This window comes from Oncorhynchus keta, chromosome 4 (assembly GCF_023373465.1).
Source record: "Oncorhynchus keta strain PuntledgeMale-10-30-2019 chromosome 4, Oket_V2, whole genome shotgun sequence".
NCBI classification, from domain to species: domain Eukaryota; kingdom Metazoa; phylum Chordata; class Actinopteri; order Salmoniformes; family Salmonidae; genus Oncorhynchus; species Oncorhynchus keta.
Genome location: NC_068424.1, coordinates 41992529 through 42010667, shown reverse-complemented (window position 1 = coordinate 42010667; position 18139 = coordinate 41992529).

The following is an 18139-nucleotide window of genomic DNA, read 5'->3' as shown; positions in this document are numbered from 1 at the left end:
TAGGGAGCACCCCCCTATCCACATCGAAGGGACAGCAGTGGAGAAGGTAGAAAGTGTGAAGTTCCTCAGCGTTCCTGTGTACACATCACACATCACAGACTAACTGAAATGGTACACTCACACAGACAGACTGGTGAAGAAGGCGCAACAGCGCCTCTTCAACCTTAGGAGGACCTGACAAACTTTTACGGCAACTGCACTGCCCTTTAAATGATTATGTTTCAGTCAAACATATATGTTTGGGTTTCTTGCTGTCAATAGTCTACACATTATTTGTAATTATAAACTGATTGATTGGCTGACAGCTGTGGTATATCAGTCCGTATACCACGGGTATGACAAAACGTTTATTTTTACTGCTCTAATTACGTTGGTAACCAGTTTATAAAAGCAATAAGGTACCTTAGGGGTTTGTGGTATAAGGCCAATACACCACGGCTAAGGACTGTATGTATCCAGGCACTTCGCGTTGCATCATGCATAAGAACCGTGCATAAGAACAACCCTTTGCCGTGGTATATTGGCCCCCTCAGGCCTTATTGCTGAAATATGTTCCAGCCCCCGACAATCCGCTCTTGTGCGATCCAGAACAGCTCATAGCAGCAGCAGGAAAATGTCTTTCACCAAGTAGTAGAAGCAGATTATTCAGTCAACTTTCATACCGGTCCTAGACTATGGAAACATCATCCACATAAGCAAGTGTGTGTGAATTATTTTGCTGTATAAAAACAATTTTTTCCCACTGCAACACTGTACAACAACACTTTTTAAGATGCGACTTTCCTAATCTAACACTTGTAAGGTCTATCCAACTGTTTCACTCCAATTGAGTGGAATGTTACCCAACATATACATTTAAGCAGTGTATTATAAGTACACTACACCACAATTTCTAATGGTAGGACATAAAGTAGGTACTCTTCCCATTTGTCCTATTGAAACACAGTATTTAGCCTAAAGCAGTATATGTAGACTATAGATGTAGGCTACTATATAGTCAGTCACATAGCACGATGTTAAAATGTTAGAGCAGAACATTTGCCTGAACAACTTATATCCTCTTAGTATCTTAATGAGAAAAAATCATCAAAATGTATGAGAATATTGCATTTTGAAGTGCAAATACTGTTGAATCTGTAGGCAAATCATCAACAGTTGGACTTGGAATATTGTTATATTCTCATAAAAGAATAGCACCTGTAGGGACAGCTCTCACAACAATGTGATACTCCTCAGGAGTGAATGTAACATTGTGTTTTCTCATAAATTCTGGATAATTTTATAGTTGTCCATCATTATTCAATAATTGTTTAACCCAAATAATGTTGTTGTCAAACCAGTTCTGGAAAAATGAATACTTGTTTTTGTATTTTATGTCTTTATTATTCCAGATTGTATACCTATGTGGGGAAAAATTGTGTTTGTACATGAGGTTCCAAGTTAGAAGTACTTGTTTATGAAAGTTTGCAAGCTTAATAGGGATTTTACCCATATCAAAGTTGCATTTGAGTAAGAATTCTAGACCACCAATCTGTTGGAATATTAAATTAGGGATGATATTCTAAATGTAATTCTTATTTCTTAAATAGTTTTGTATCCATTTAATCTTAAATATTATATTAGAGGTTTTAAAATCCAGAGCATTCAGGCAGGTAGGCCTAGTGGTTAGAGTGTTGGACTCGTAACCGAAAGGTTGCAAGATCAAATACCCTAGCTGACAAGGTAAAAACCCTTGACCCTCTAGCCAGAATTGTGTTTGTACATGAGGTTCCAAGTTAGAAGTAGTTGTTTATGAAAGTTTGCAAGCTTAATAGGGATTTTACCAATATCAAAGTTGAATTTGAGTAAGAATTCTAGACCACCAATCTGTTGGAATATTAAATTAGGGATGATATTCCAAATGCAATGCTTATTTCTTAAATAGTTTTGTATTTTGATAAAAGATTTTGATAAAAGTACACGTCCAAATAAAGAAAGATCTCTTAATAACCAGGAGTTAAATCTATTGCCAGTATTCAAAATACATCAAATGAACCTGAAAAATTACTCAACGTCACACTCTTGTGGCGAATAAATATTGTAATGAAACAGCAGGGTGCTGGTCTCGAACCCTCGACCTTCTAGCCGAAGTCCAGTGCGCTATCGACCATGCCGCAAAAGCATGCACGAGCATGGGTCGTTACAATATAATACAACATATTTTCCTAAACTAACAAAACCAGGCTAATACACTGCTAGCTGGCCCTTCAAAATGTATAAACATATACTTTATACAATTGTCATAAATGACCTGCAATCGTGGGGGACACACCGTATGGATGAATGATGAGTAGTCGACGGGATGTAAATAGCACTCCTAAAGAAGATGCATTTTCGAGTTAGCTGCCAACTTCAAAGAGGGAATTTTAGCTAGCATAAAATCCACATGGCAAACTGAGATTCGTATAAAGTATAAAGTAAACATATAAAGTGGCTTATTTGACACCAAACCAACAACAGTAGTTATTAACAACATAAATTGCTAATGTACGATGTAAAAGGTCGATTTTATGATGTAATGTCAACTTCATACAATTATATCCCGGGACCACAATTTTCAACTCACCAACAGCAATTGTCCGTAAATTTGCTGTGGATTACCCAGAATATAGACAATGTAAACACACTAATCCACCAGGAGGTGAGATAATATCAATTTCATGCAGGAATTTAATTACACTGTTACATAAGCAACGTCAAAAAAGGACGATAAAGACTAATTATCGGCCTATCATTCAAAACATGCAGCTGCACTACAGTATGAACCACTGGTAGTCCACTTTCCATTGCATTAGCCTACTGGAGAAACTGTAATCTCCGTAAAGCCAATTTGTTTAATCGATTCGTAACCGGGAACAACAGTCTTATATGGCCGACTTTCCTTCAAATAGCCTACCGGCCTATGCGATAATAAGCACATCTTTATAGTGGGTGTTTATTATAGACGCAATGATGCGATAGGTGCGTCTATCTGCTTGGGCTCTATAGGCATTGACCTACAGTCTATATGTCAACATTGCCTATACTAAAACCATGCAAATAAATGTATGTTCTAACATGTATGGCGTTAGGCTGCTTCCATCATATGGCGCTGCAGCATTTTTTTTTTTAATATATATATTTAACTAGGCAAGTCAGTTACGAACAAATTCTTATTTAGTGATAGGCTACCGGGGAACAACCGAGGTAAAAACAGTTTCAGGATGGATATTCAACGGATATTCGCCTGTAGTTATCCTTACGTCCACCAACAGCAGTTAGGGAATGTCAACATATTTCAATAGCTCTTTAACCATTACTCCAAACACTTTCAAAACTGGTTGCAGCTAACCCGATGGCATAGACACACATTGCACACCCTTTAGTTTGTCCATTTTCATCTCACATGATTTTACATGAAATTTTCAAAATATAGAATTTCAATGGCTCCTTGGTCATGTGACCTGGGGACTTCAAAAACAAGGTTCAGAATGTCCACTCAGTAGACCTACACATTGCACACCCTTTAATTTGCCCATTTTCATCTCATATGGTTTTACATAAATTGTTCCAAATGTAGAATTTCAATAGCTCCTTGGTCATGTGATCTAATGACTTCAAACAAGGTTCAGAATGTCCACCCTTCTATATTGCACACCCTTTCATCTGTCCATTTTCATCTCACACGATGTTACATGAATTTTTCTAAATGTAACATTTCAATAGCTCCTTGGTCATGTGACCTAATGTCCGCTGACTACCCTTCTATATTGCACACTCTTGTTTGTGTACTGTAAAATCACACGGTGTAACGTACATTTTTCATTGCAAATTTGCAATAGCTCCTTGGTCATGTCAATTACACACCTAAGAAGCATGCAGTGGATATACACCCATATTGCATAACCTCTAGTCATGTATCTTCTATATTGTTGTACATTAATATTAGTTTGACAATTAGGGGGTTCAGTCCAGTGTTGTGTTTACCCTTTTCTTTAATATTTAGCTACACTAATTGGTAGTTCTAAGTACCTATTTCCCTGTTTTTTTATTTTTCCACAGTACTTAACAGTGGTACACAACAGGAGAGAGACAGATAATATCTCCTTTCGTCGTTAATATCAACCATAAACAAAAAGGGCAAAGTTCTTGAGTCATGCTATTAATTGTCCAAAGCTGGTAAATACATATACTGAACATGTAACCACAGTAATGGTGGCCAGTAAATCAATGACTAAAAATGTAATATTGACAAATTAAGCAGAAATTGTACACCTTTAATCTTTTCCAACATGTCAACAGACACTTAACTTCAATTAAGTATGGAACATTTCACAGTGTTAACTTTCTCTATATCCCCGGGTGATGTACATTTCAGAGCCTCTTCAGTGTGGATGGGGTACAGCATACATTTTCAACAACAAAGACTGCACTTCCAGTTTGTGTTCTTTACTCTGTTGAACTAGGCACAGCGCATGGAACCACAGTTGGCATGCAAAACATTAAATCAAATCAAAACAAAGACTAACACATTATAAATAATATCAAATATTAATGTAGTATATGACAAATGATGAATCAGCCATCCATTGTGTTATATCATAAATCCTACACAGCTGTTTCTGTTTCAGTTAATGATTGTTTTTCAACCTACATATTGAATTGATGATCATTAGCACCTGTTTGGTATAATTGTTTAACCATACACCTTACTATATGCCCACAAAATCCCTGACTTTGTGCAAATGTACCTACAAGAATTGATGCTGTTTTGAAGGCAAAGGGTGGTCACACCAAATTTGGATTTGATGTAGGTTTTTCTTCTGTTCACTCACTTTGCATTTAGTTCATTGATAAATATAATCTATTAACATGTCTATTTCTGAAAGCATTCTTACTTTACAGCATTTTGTCATACCTGCCGAAAACTTTTGCACAGTACTGTATGTGCATATATTCTCATCAGGCCACAGAGAAACCTCTGTTCTAGCACCAGACTGAAGGTTCCCTCCAGATTGGTCCTCAATCTGTTACTCTGCAGTCTGTGGAGTGGAGTCTGAAAGCGACTGCTGGTAGGGGACCATCGATGGAGGATGCCGTTTTTACTCTCCATCGTCTTGAGTGTTATGTAATCAGAAAGGTTCTAAATACTTTGACCAGGGAGATCAATTATATTAATTGATCTAACAATTGCTCTGTTAAAAACTGAGGAAGTACCCCTCGATCTGCACAAGCTGAAAAACCGCTGTTCCGTCTTCACTTTCCTGCTGTGCCCTGAAAACAATAATGCATGCCGAAAAGTAACAACTTTGTTTTGTCATTTCAAATTAATTACATACATTGCAATTGTATGTTGCTGGAGCATTGCAACATATTGCTCCTCCCAGCAAAGACCAGGTTTTTGCCTCTCAAGGGTGACATCTACATTCCTGTCCCAATCCCTAATGGTGTCCAGTGTTGTTCCTAAAACAAAACAACAGTGACAGATGTGACAACATTTCTAATCAATAATGAAATGCTATGCTTAGATTATTGATACAATGGTTTACCTGAAAGAGACTGTGCAATTTCTGCCATTTCCCTTTCTGCCTCTGTTGCAACTTCTGTTGCTCGGGAAAACCTCTGTGGCAGAGAATCCACTAAAACAAAACAAAAACAGGAAATGTTAAGAACATCACTAGAGTCAACCAGCAACAAGTAAATTAATACAAGTTCCAAGTGTACTAACATTGCCTCTGGCCTATCATTACTTCCGGCGCCGACAGAGATGGCCGCCTCGCTTTGCGTTCCTAGGAACTATGCAGTTCGTTTTTTTACGTGTTATTTCTTACATTGGTACCCCAGGTCATCTTAGGTTTCATTACATACAGTCGAGAAGAACTACTGAATATAAGAGCAGCGTCAACTCACCATCAGTACGACCAAGAATATGAAGCGGATCCTGTGTTCTGCCTTTCACCCAGGATTATGATCACAGCCGTATATATTCCCACCCAAGCAGACACATCGATGGCTCTGAACAAACTTTATTAGACTCTTTGCAAACTGGAATCCATATATTCTGATGCTGCATTCATTGTAGCTGGGGATTTTAACAAGGCTAATCTGAAAACAAGACTCCCTAAATTGTATCAGCATATCGATTACGCAACCAGGGCTGGAAAAACCTTGGATCATTGCTATTCTAACTTCCGCGACGCATATAAGGCCCTACCCCGCTCTCCTTTCGGAAAAGCTGACCACGACTCCATTTTGTTGCTCCCTGCGTACAAACAGAAACTAAAACAAGAAGCGCCCGCGCTGAGGTCTGTTCAACGCTGGTCCGACCAATCTGATTCCACACTCCAAGACTGCTTCCATCACGTGGACTGGGATATGTTTCGTATTGCATCAAACAACACCATTGACGAATACGCTGATTCGGTGAGCAAGTTCATTAGAACGTGCGTTGAAGATGTCGTTCCCATAGCAACGATTAAAACATTCCCAAACCAGAAACCGTGGATTGATGGCAGCATTCGCGTGAAACTGAAAGCGCGAACCACTGCTTTTAATCAGGGCAAGGTGACCGGAAACATGACCGAATACAAACAGTGTAGCTATTCCCTCCGCAAGGCAATCAAACAAGCTAAGCGTCAGTCTAGAGACAAAGTAGAATCTCAATTCAACGGCTCAGACACAAGAGGTATGTGGCAGGGTCTTACAGTCAATCACGGATTACAAAAAGAAAACCAGCCGCGTCACGGACCGGGATGTCTTGCTCCAAGGCAGACTAAATAACTTTTTTGCCTGCTTTGAGGACTGACCACTGACACGGCCCGCAACCAAAACATGCGGACTCTCCTTCACTGCAGCCGACGTGAGGAAAACATTTAAACGTGTTAACCCTCGCAAGGCTGCAGGCCCAGACGGCAACCCCAGCCGCGCCCTCAGAGCATGCGCAGACCAGCTGGCGGGTGTGTTTACGGACATATTCAATCAATCCCTATCCCAGTCTGTTGTTCCCACATGCTTCAAGAGGGCCACCATTGTTCCTGTTCCCAAGAAAGCTAAGGGAACTGAGCTAAACGACTTCCGTCATCATGAAGTGCTTTGAGAGACTAGTCAAGGACCATATCACCTCCACCCTACCTGACACCCTAGACCCACTCCAATTTGCTTACCGCCCAAATAGGTCCACAGACGATGCAATCTCAACCTCACTGCCCTAACCCATCTGGACAATAGGAATACCTATGTGAGAATGCTGTTCATCGACTACAGCTCGGTATTTAACACCATCGTACCCTCCAAGCTCATCATTAAGCTCGAGACCCTGGGTCTCGACCCCACCCTGTGCAACTGGGTACTAGACTTCCTGACGGGCCGCCCCCAGGTGGTGAGTGTAGGCAACAACATCTCCACCCCGCTGATCCTCAACACTGGGGCCCCACAAGGGTGCATTCTGAGCCCTCTCCTGTACTCCCTGTTCACCCACGACTGCGTGGTCACGCACACCTCCAACTCAATCATCAAGTTTGCGGACGACACAACAGTGGTAGGCTTGATTACCAACAGCGAGGAGACGGCCTACAGGGAGGAGGTGAGGGCCCTCGGAGTGTGGTGTCAGGAAAATAACCTCACACTCAACGTCAACAAAACTAAGGAGATGATTGTGAACTTCAGGAAACAGCAGAGGGAACACCCCCCTATCCACATCGATGGAACAGTAGTGGAGAGGGTAGTAAGTTTTAAGTTCCTCGGCGTACACATCACAGACAAACTGAATTGGTCCACCCACACAGACAGCATCGTGAAGAAGGCGCAGCAGCGCCTCTTCAACCTCAGGAGGCTGAAGACATTCGGCTTGTCACCAAAAGCACTCACAAACATCTACAGATGCACAATCGAGAGCATCCTGACGGGCTGTATCACCGTCTGGTACGGCAACTGCTCCGCCCACAACCGTAAGGCTCTCCAGAGGGTAGTGAGGTCTGCACAACGCATCACCGGGGGCAAACCACCTGCCCTCCAGGACACCTTCACCACCCGATGTCACAGGAAGGCCATAAAGATCAAGGACAACAACCACCCGAGCCACTGCCTGTTCACCCCTCTATCATCCAGAAGGCGAGGTCAGTACAGGTGCATCAAAGCTGGGACCGAGAGACTGAAAAACAGCTTCTATCTCAAGGCCATCAGACTGTTAACCTCTTGGTCCTACCTGGCACGCAGGCGTCCCATCTAGAGCTCTGGAAATGCAAATGTGCTACGCTAAATGCTAATAGTATTAGTTAAAACTCAAACGTTCATTAAAATAAACATGCAGAGTATTGAATTAAAGCTACACTCGTTGTGAATCCAGGCAACAAGTCAGATTTTTTAAATGCTTTTCAGCGAAAGCATGAGAAGCTATTATCTGATAGCATGTACACCCCAAAAGACCCGCAGGGGCCTCAAACAAAATAATTAGCATAGTCGTCGCTACACAAACCGCACAAATAAAATATAAAACTTTCATTACCTTTGACCATCTTCTTTGTTGGCACTCCTAGATGTCCCATAATCACTATTGGGTCTTTTTTTCGATTAAATCGGTCCATATATAGCCTAGATATCGATCTATGAAGACTGTGTGATAAACGGAAAAAAATAGCGTTTCATAACGTAACGTCATTTTTTAAAATTCAAAAAGTCGACGATAAACTTTCACAAAACACTTCACTTTTGTAATGCAACTTTAGGTATTAGTACACGTTAATAAGCGATAAAATTCATCAGGAGGCGATGTCAATTCTATAGGTGTCTGTTTCGAAAAAATGTCTTGGAGAGAGCTCGACCAAAACATCCGGTCGGAGACCGGAGGATATCGATTCCCTTGATTCGGTTAGACCAAGAATCAATTGCGAATCAAATGACAAGACTCTAGACAACGTGTGGAAGCTGTAGGCACTGCAACCTTGGCCTCATTTAATTCGATTCACTTTGAACACTTCCTTGAAGTCGCGGATGGATATTTTTTTCCATTTTCATTGATCAGATATTCCTGCACTTTTCGATGAAACGCACGTTCTGTTATAGTCACAGCCGTGATTTAACCAGTTTTATAAACGTCTGAGTGTTTTCTATCCACACATACTAATCATATGCATATACTATATTCCTGGCCTGAGTAGCAGGGCGCTGAAATGTTGCGCGATTTTTAACAGAATGTTCGAAAAAGTAGAGGGTCGACTTAACAGGTTAAACAGCCACCACTAACATTGAGTGGCTGCTGCCAACACACTGACTCAACTCCAGCCACTTTAATAATGGGAATTGATGGAAAATTATGTAAAATATATCACTAGCCACTTTAAACAATGCTACCTAATATAATGTTTACATACCCTACATTATTCATCTCATATGTATACGTATATACTGTACTCTATATCATCTACTGCATCTTTATGTAATACATGTATCACTAGACACTTTGTTTACATGCTCATCTCATATGTATATACTGTACTCGATACCATCTACTGTATCTTGCCTATGCCACTCTGTACCATCACTCATTCATACGGTGCGACCTTTTGACACATTTCAGGCTTCAAAACATAAAGATATAAAACTGTATTTTTTGTGAAGAATCAACAACAAGTGGGACAGAATCATGAAGTGGAACGACATTTATTGGATATTTTAAACATTTTTAACAAATCAAAAACTGGTCGCGCAAAATTATTCAGCCCCTTTACTTTCAGTGCAGCAAACTCTCTCCAGAAGTTCAGTGAGGATCTCTGAATGATCCAATGTTGACCTAAATGACTAATGATGATAAATACAATCCACCTGTGTGTAATCAAGTCTCCGTATAAATGCACCTGCACTGTGATAGTCTCAGAGATCCGTTAAAAGCGCAGAGAGCATCATGAAGAACAAGGAACACACCAGGCAGGTCCGAGATACTGTTGTGAAGAAGTTTAAAGCCGGATTTGGATACAAAAAGATTTCCCAAGCTTTAAACATCCCAAGGAGCACTGTGCAAGCGATAATATTGAAATGGAAGGAGTATCAGACCACTGCAAATACACCAAGACCTGGCCGTCCCTCTAAACTTTCAGCTCATACAAGGAGAAGACTGATCAGATGCAGCCAAGAGGCCCATGATCACTCTGGATGAACTGCAGAGATCTACAGCTGAGGTGGGAGACTCTGTCCATAGGACAACAATCAGTCGTATATTGCACAAATCTGGCCTTTATGGAAGAGTGGCAAGAAGAAAGCCATTTCTTAAAGATATCCATAAAAAGTGTCATTTAAAGTTTGCCACAAGCCACCTGGGAGACACACCAAACATGTGGAAGAAGGTGCTCTGGTCAGATGAAACCAAAATTGAACTTTTTGTCAACAATGCAAAACGTTATGTTTGGCGTAAAATCAACACAGCTCATCACCCTGATCACACCATCCCCACTGTCAAACATGGTGGTGGCAGCATCATGGTTTGGGCCTGCTTTTCTTCAGCAGGGACAGGGAAGATGGTTCAAATTGATGGGAAGATGGAGCCAAATACAGGACCATTCTGGAAGAAAACCTGGAGTCTGCAAAAGACCTGAGACTGGGACGAAGATTTGTCTTCCAACAAGACAATGATCCAAAACATAAAGCAAAATCTACAATGGAATGGTTCAAAAATAAACATATCCAGGTGTTATAATGGCCAAGTCAAAGTCCAGACCTGAATCCAATCGAGAATCTGTGGAAAGAACTGAAAACTGCTGTTCACAAATGCTCTCCATCCAACCTCACTGAGCTCGAGCTGTTTTGCAAGGAGGAATGGGAAAAATGTCAGTCTCTCGATGTGCAAAACTGATAGACATACCCCAAGCGACTTACAGCTGTAATCGCAGCAAAAGGTGGCGCTACAAAGTATTAACTTAAGGGGGCTGAATAATTTTGCACGCCCAATTTTTCAGTTTTTGATTTGTTAAAGGTTTGAAATATCCAATAAATGTCTTTCCACTTCATGATTGTGTCCCACTTGTTGTTGATTCTTCACAAAAAAATACAGTTTTATATCTTTATGTTTGAAGCCTGAAATGTGGCAAAAGGTCGCAAAGTTCAAGGGGGCCGAATACTTTCGCAAGGCACTGTATATCTTTATGTAAATATTCTTTATCCTCTTACACTTGTGTCTATAAGGTAGTAGTTTTGGAATTGTTCGATTACTTGTTGGTTATTACTGCATTGTCGGAACTAGAAGCACAAGCATTTCGCTACACTCGCATTAACATCTGCCAACAATGTGTATGTGACAAATAAAATTTGATTTGATTTGATTTCATCTTTTTCCCATGGTAGAGAAGTGCATCAGTCAGGATGTCAATACGATGGGACGGCGTAATTGTTTTGGTGACCTTCCCAAAGCACCTCCGATACGACCACGTGCTCTCCATCTGCTCCCCATCTGCCAGTCCAGCACTTTCGACATATCGGGTATTGAATTTCATCTAGAAAAATGAAATCATGTCATACCATGGTAAAAAGGTTATTTGGTAAAACCTTATAAAATATGAATAAATACCTACTGACAATATTAATGATCATGTTCAAGTACAAATCATGGGGCGTCAGGGTAGCCTAGTGGTTAGAGCGTTGGAGTAGTAACCGGAAGGTTGTGAGTTCAAACCCCTGAGCTGACAAGGTACAAATCTGTTGTTCTGCCCCTGAACAGGCAGTTAACCCACTGTTCCCAGGCTGTCATTGAAAATAAGAATGTGTTCTTAACTGACTTGCCTAAATAAAGGTAACATTTACAACAACAAAAAATCCATAAGCATGGAAACCTGGCACAGCAAATTGGTCCCATGCTTTAGTTCAGGAAAGTTTCTCTGAAAAGTTATGGACAAAATGTATTTAAAACAATTTTTGGAGAAAAATGCTATTCAAATGTTAAAGTCAATAAGATCTTGAATAAAAAAGGTTAATTACTTGCACATGTGGCTGCATCTTGCATACAAATGTCATACATGAAGATGAGATTTATGTTCTTGCCTCATCTCTCACAGCAGGTACACTGCATTTGATAAACTACAGAAGAGACACAATGATTTCATCTCATACATAATTATTTGCAAACTAGGTTAATCAAACACTGAAAAAGAAAATGAATTACTGCATCCCACCTTTCACCCTTTTTCATGTTCAAGAAGTGAAGTGAGTGCTCATGCTTGCAGGAAACCAAAACATATTATTGCATATTTTTTCCTACTTGGCTATGCTAATGAGATATGTCTGCGGTGGTGGTTTGACATAAATATGTGCTATGTTTTCGCCGTAAAACATTTTAGAAATCTGACTTGCTGGGTAGATAAACAACTTGTTTATCTTTCATTTGAGCTATTTTACTTGTTAATGTGTGGAGGTTAAATATTTTTAGGAATATTTCTTGCGTTCCCTGCGCCACATTCCAGCTGGGGGGGTGGGGGCGCGTTCCCAAATGGGAACTGGTGTCTCTAACAGGTTTTAATAGGCCAAAAAAATCCAGTTTCTGGGGCAAGGCGGCGCAACATATCGTTTCGACATAGCATGTCGGAACTCCTCCTAGGCCTCATTTGTCAGGGCAGTATTACAAGTCTCTTCCCTGACATGAATGAACAGAGTCACTTAAAGGACCTCTGAATCATTACTGCATTCCATCAGAGTAGGCCATCAACACATTCAGCAAATGCATCTTCACATACAAGTAGCACATGGTTTCTGTGACAGATCTGTTTATCAAAACAGGAATTTGGTTATGAACTTTTGCAGACAAAGTAGACAGATTATAAAAGTGATTACTTACTGTCCTATGAGAAATGTTATGACAGGAATATGGCCGTCAGTGAAACACCACTCTCAAGCTGCAGGCTGGTTATCCGCTTGAGTAGTGAGCAGACCACTGCGGTCTGAGGCTAGCGGGTTGTGCAAGGTCAGAGCCTGTACCTGACACTGCTTCCCGGCTCACATTGGCAGAGCGCTACTCGCACATCATGCATGCGGCCTGAATGAAGAAAACTAGTTAGTCATGAAAAGTTCCATTAAAAATATATATATTTTTTTGCAATGCAAATATAACTTGTTTTCTTTGACATATCTGTGATGCACAATACACAGTCAGGAATTCAGTTTCACCATCATTCAGGGTCAACAACGTAGAAAACGTTGTATTTCACATAGTAAACATAACCAACAAGAGCAAGAAGTTAAGGTTTGCTGAAAAATGTATGGGCAATAACGTTGCATCTGGGTGCTTAATAATTAGCCTTGTCCCAGCCATGACAGCCGATAGGACACCACTGAAACAGCCTATCTCCTGTTTCAGTGGTGTGAGGCAACTTGATATACAAGTATACTACCCCTTGGACAGGATGCTAGTCTATCGCAATTCCTTACCCCAAATCCATCTGCTTAATGTGGAGTGCTAAGCAGAGCATCAGATCACACTTTCGTATGACTGAACTGAGGATCGCACCCAACCTTCCAATCTCAGGGCCGACAATAACTCCAACCCCACTGAGTTGATTGGTGCAATCTGCTTTAAATAGACAACATCCGCTGCAGATTGTCAGCTGCTGTAACCTAAAACCTCGGTTTTGAGTTCTCCTTTCAATGTTTAAGGGAAAATCACTTATCGAAACTGTCTTGGTCACTTTTAATATCGGAAAAACCATGCCTTCCGAGTTGTAAAGGGGTGGCCAGCCAGTTTACAAGTCTCCCATGACATCAAGAACCATCCCGTTGGCTATATCCAGAAATAGTTTCTGATTGCTCTATTTATGATATCATAACAGTTACGCTACTACAATGAAGGCACAAGCCATAATCAAGGGGTATTCCCGAGTGGTGCAGCAGTCAAAGGCACTGCATCTCAGTGCAAGAGGCATCACTACAGTACCTGGTTTGAATCCAGGCTGTATCACATTCAGGCCTAGATTCGGAGTCCCATAGGGCGGAGCACAATTGGCTCAACGATGTCCGGGTTTGGCCGGGGTAGGCAGTCATTGTAAATAACATTTTTTCTTAAAACTGACTTGCCTAGTTAAATAAAGGTTAAATAAAAATTTTAAATAAGATTTTTAAAAATCACTGAGTAAAACAAACATTAGGAACACCTTCCTAATATTGATTTGCGCAACCCACCCCCTCAGAACAGCCTCAATTCGTTGGGGCATGGACTCTACAAGGTGTCGAAAGCGTTCCACAGGGATGCTTGATTCCAATGCTTCCCACAGTTGTGTAAAGTTGGCTGGATGTCCTTTGGGTGCTGGACAATTCTTGATACACACAGGAAACTGTTCAGCGTGAAAAGCAGCGTTGCAGATCAAGACACAAACCGGTCCGCCTGGCACCTACTACCATACCCCATTCAAAGGCATTTACATTTTTTTGTCTTGCCCATTCACGCTCTGAATGGCACACATACACAATCAATGTCTCAATTGTCCCAAGGCTTAAAAATCCTTCTTTAACCTGTCTCCTCCCCTTCATCTACACTGATTGAAGTGGATTTAACAAGTTACATCAATAAGGGATAATATACAGTTGGAAGTTTACATACACCTTAGCCAAATACATTTAAACTCAGTTTCTCACAATTCCTGACATTTAAATCTAGTAAAAATTCCCTGTCTTAGGTCAGTTAGGAACACCACTTTATTTTAAGAATGTGAAATATCAGAATGGGGTTAGTCGAAAGAATAATTCATTTCAGCTTTAATTTCTTTCATCACATTCCATGTGGATCAGAAGTTTACATACACTCAATTAGTATTTGGTAGCATTGCCTTTAAATTGATTACCTTGGGTCAAACATTTCGGGGTGCCTTCCACAAGCTTCCCACAATAAGTTGAGTGAATTTTGGCCCATTCCTCCTGATAGAGCTGGTGTAACTGAGTCAGGTTTGTATAGGCCTGCTTGCTCGCACATGCTTTTTCAGTTCTGCCCACACATTTCTATAGGATTGAGGTCCTGGCTTTGTGATGGCCACACCAAAACCTTGACTTTGTTGTCCTTAAGCCATTTTGCCACAACTTTGGAAGTATGCGTGGGGGTCATTGTCCATTTGGAAGACCCATTTGCGACCAAACTTTAACTTCCTGACTGATGTCTTGAGTTGTTGCTTCAATATATCCACATAATTTTCCTCCCTCATCAAGCCATCTTTTTTTGTGAATTGCACAAGTCCCTCCTGCAGCAAAGCACCCCCACAACATGATGCTTCCACCCCCGTGATTCACGGTTGGGATGGTGCTCTTCGACTTGCAAGCCTCCCCCTTTTTCCTTACAAATATAACGATGGTCATTATGGCCAAACAGTTCTATTTTTGTTTCATCAGACCAGAGGACATTTCTCCAAAAAGTATGATCTTTGTCCCCATGTGCAGTTGCAAACCGTAGTCTGGCTTTTTTTATGGCGGTTTTGGAGCAGTGGCTTCTTCCTTGCTGAGCGGCATTTCAGGTTATGTCGATAAAGAACTCATTTTACCGTGGATATTGTCATGCCCTGGCCATAGAGAGGCTTTTATTCTCTATTTTGGTTAGGCCAGGGTGTGACTAGGGTGGCCATTCTAGTTTCTTTATTTCTATGTTTTCTATTTCTTTGGTTTTTGCCAAGTGTGGTTCCCAATCAGAGGCAGCTGTTTATCGTTGTCTCTGATTGGGGATCACATACAAGTTGTCATTCTCCTTTTGGTGTTTGTGGGATCTTGTTTTCTGTATAGTTTATTTGCCTTACAGAACTGTTCGTTTTTTCACATTGTTATTTTGTTCGAGTGTTTTGATAAATAAAAATCATGAACACTTACCACTTACCTTATTCAAATTATGAGAATTAGCCTATCAGAAGCTTCTAAAGCCATGACATCATTTTCTGGAATTTTCCAAGCTGTTTAAAGGCACAGTCAACTTAGCGTATCTAAACTTCTGACCCACTATAACTGTGATACAGTGAATTATAAGTCTAATAATCTGTCAAACAATTGTTGGAAAAATTACTTGTCATGCACAAAGTAGATGTCCTAACAGACTTGCAAAAACTATTGTTTGTTAACAAGAAATTTGTGGAGTTTTAATGACTCCAACCTAAGTGTAGGTTAACTTCCGACTTCAACTGTAGGTAACCTAACGTTAGCTAGCGTGCTAGCCTAGCTGGACCCAGCTAACGTTTGAGTCCTGTATTGAACTCTGAAAGCCATCTGCTAAATTATATAGCTATATTTTATAGTATACAGTGCATTTGGAAAGTCTTCAGAAACCTTCCCTTTTATCACATTGTGTTACGTTACAGCCTTATTCTAAAATGCATTAATTTAAAAAGAAATCCTCATCAATCTACACACAACCCTACAATGACAAAGCAAAAACAGGTTTTAATTTTTTTTTTCACATTTATTACAACAACAAAAAAAAATGAAATACCTTATTTACATTGGGAACCCAAGTTGGTCTACACGGACAAGTTCTGGCCTGGTTTAGATCTTATCTGTCGGAAAGATATCAGTTTGTCTCTGTGAATGGTTTGTCATCTGACAAATCAACTGTAAATTTCAGTGTTCCTCAAGGTTCTGTTTTAGGACCACTATTGTTTTCACTATATATTTTACCTCTTGGGGATGTCATTCGAAAACATGTTCACTGCTATGACAGTGATTGACACACAGCTCTACATTTCAATGAAACATGGTGAAGCCCCAAAATTGCCCTCGCTGGAAGCCTGTGTTTCAGACATAAGGAAGTGGTTGGCGGCAAACTTTCTACTTTTAAACTCGGACAAAACAGAGATGCTTGTTCTAGGTCCCAAGAAACAAAGAGATCTTCTGTTGAATCTGACCATTAATCTTGATGGCTGTACAGTCGTCTCAAATAAAACTGTGAAGGACCTCGACGTTACTCTGGACCCTGATCTCTCTTTTGACGAACATATCAAGACACCAGTTACGTAACATTGCAAAAGTCAGAAATCCAAAAATAATGCAGAAAAATGAATCCATGCTTTTGTTACTTCTAGGTTAGACTACTGCAATGCTCTACTTTCTGGCTACCCAGATGAAGCGGTAAATAAACTTCAGTTAGTGCTAAATACGGCTGCTAGAATCCTGACTAGAACCCAAAAGTGTGATCATATTACTCCAGTGCTAGCCTCACTACACTGGCTTCCTGTCAAGGCAAGGGCTGATTTCAAGGTTTTACTGCTAACCTACAAAGCATTACATAGGCTTTCTCCTACCTATCTTTCCGATTTGGTCCTGCCGTACATACCTACACGTACACTACGGTCACAAGACACAGGCCTCCTAATTGTCCCTGAATTTCTAAGCAAACAGCTGGAGGCAGGGCTTTCTCCTATAGAGCTCCATTTTTATGGAATGGTCTGCCTACCCATGTGAGAGACGCAGACTCGGTCTCAAACTTTAAGTCTTTATTGAAGACTCATCTCTTCAGTAGGTCCTATGATTGAGTGTAGTCTGGCCCAGGAGTGTGAAGGTGAACGGTAAGATACGAACGGATAGATGGAACAACGAACAGCCCTTGCTGTCTCTGCTGGCCGGTTCCCCTCTCTCCACTGGGATTCTCTGCCTCTAACCCTATTACAGAGACTGAGTCACTGGCTTCCTGGTGCTCTTCCATGCCGTCCCTAGGAGGGGTGCGTCACTTGAGTGGGTTGAGTCACTGACGTTGTTTTCCTGCCTGGGTTGGCGCCCCCCCTTGGGTTGTGCCATGGCAGAGATCTTTGTTGGTGGTTGAAGATATCCCTCTAGTGGTGTGGGGGGGTGCTTTGGCAAAATGGGTGCGGTTATATCCTGCCTGTTTGGCCCTGTCCGGGGGTATCATCGGATGGGGCTACAGTGTCTCCTGATCCCTCCTGTCTCAGCCTCCAGTATTTATTCTGCAGTAGTTTATGTGTCTGGGGGCTAGGGTCAGTCTGTTATATCTGGAGCATTTCTCCTGTCTTGTCCAGTGTCCTGTGTAAATTTAAGTATGCTCTCTCTAATTCTCTCTTTCTTTCTCTCTCGGAGGACCTGAGCCCTAGGACCATGCCTCAGGACTACCTAGCATGATGACTCCTTGCTGTCCCCAGTCCACCTGGCCATGCTGCTGCTCCAGTTTCGA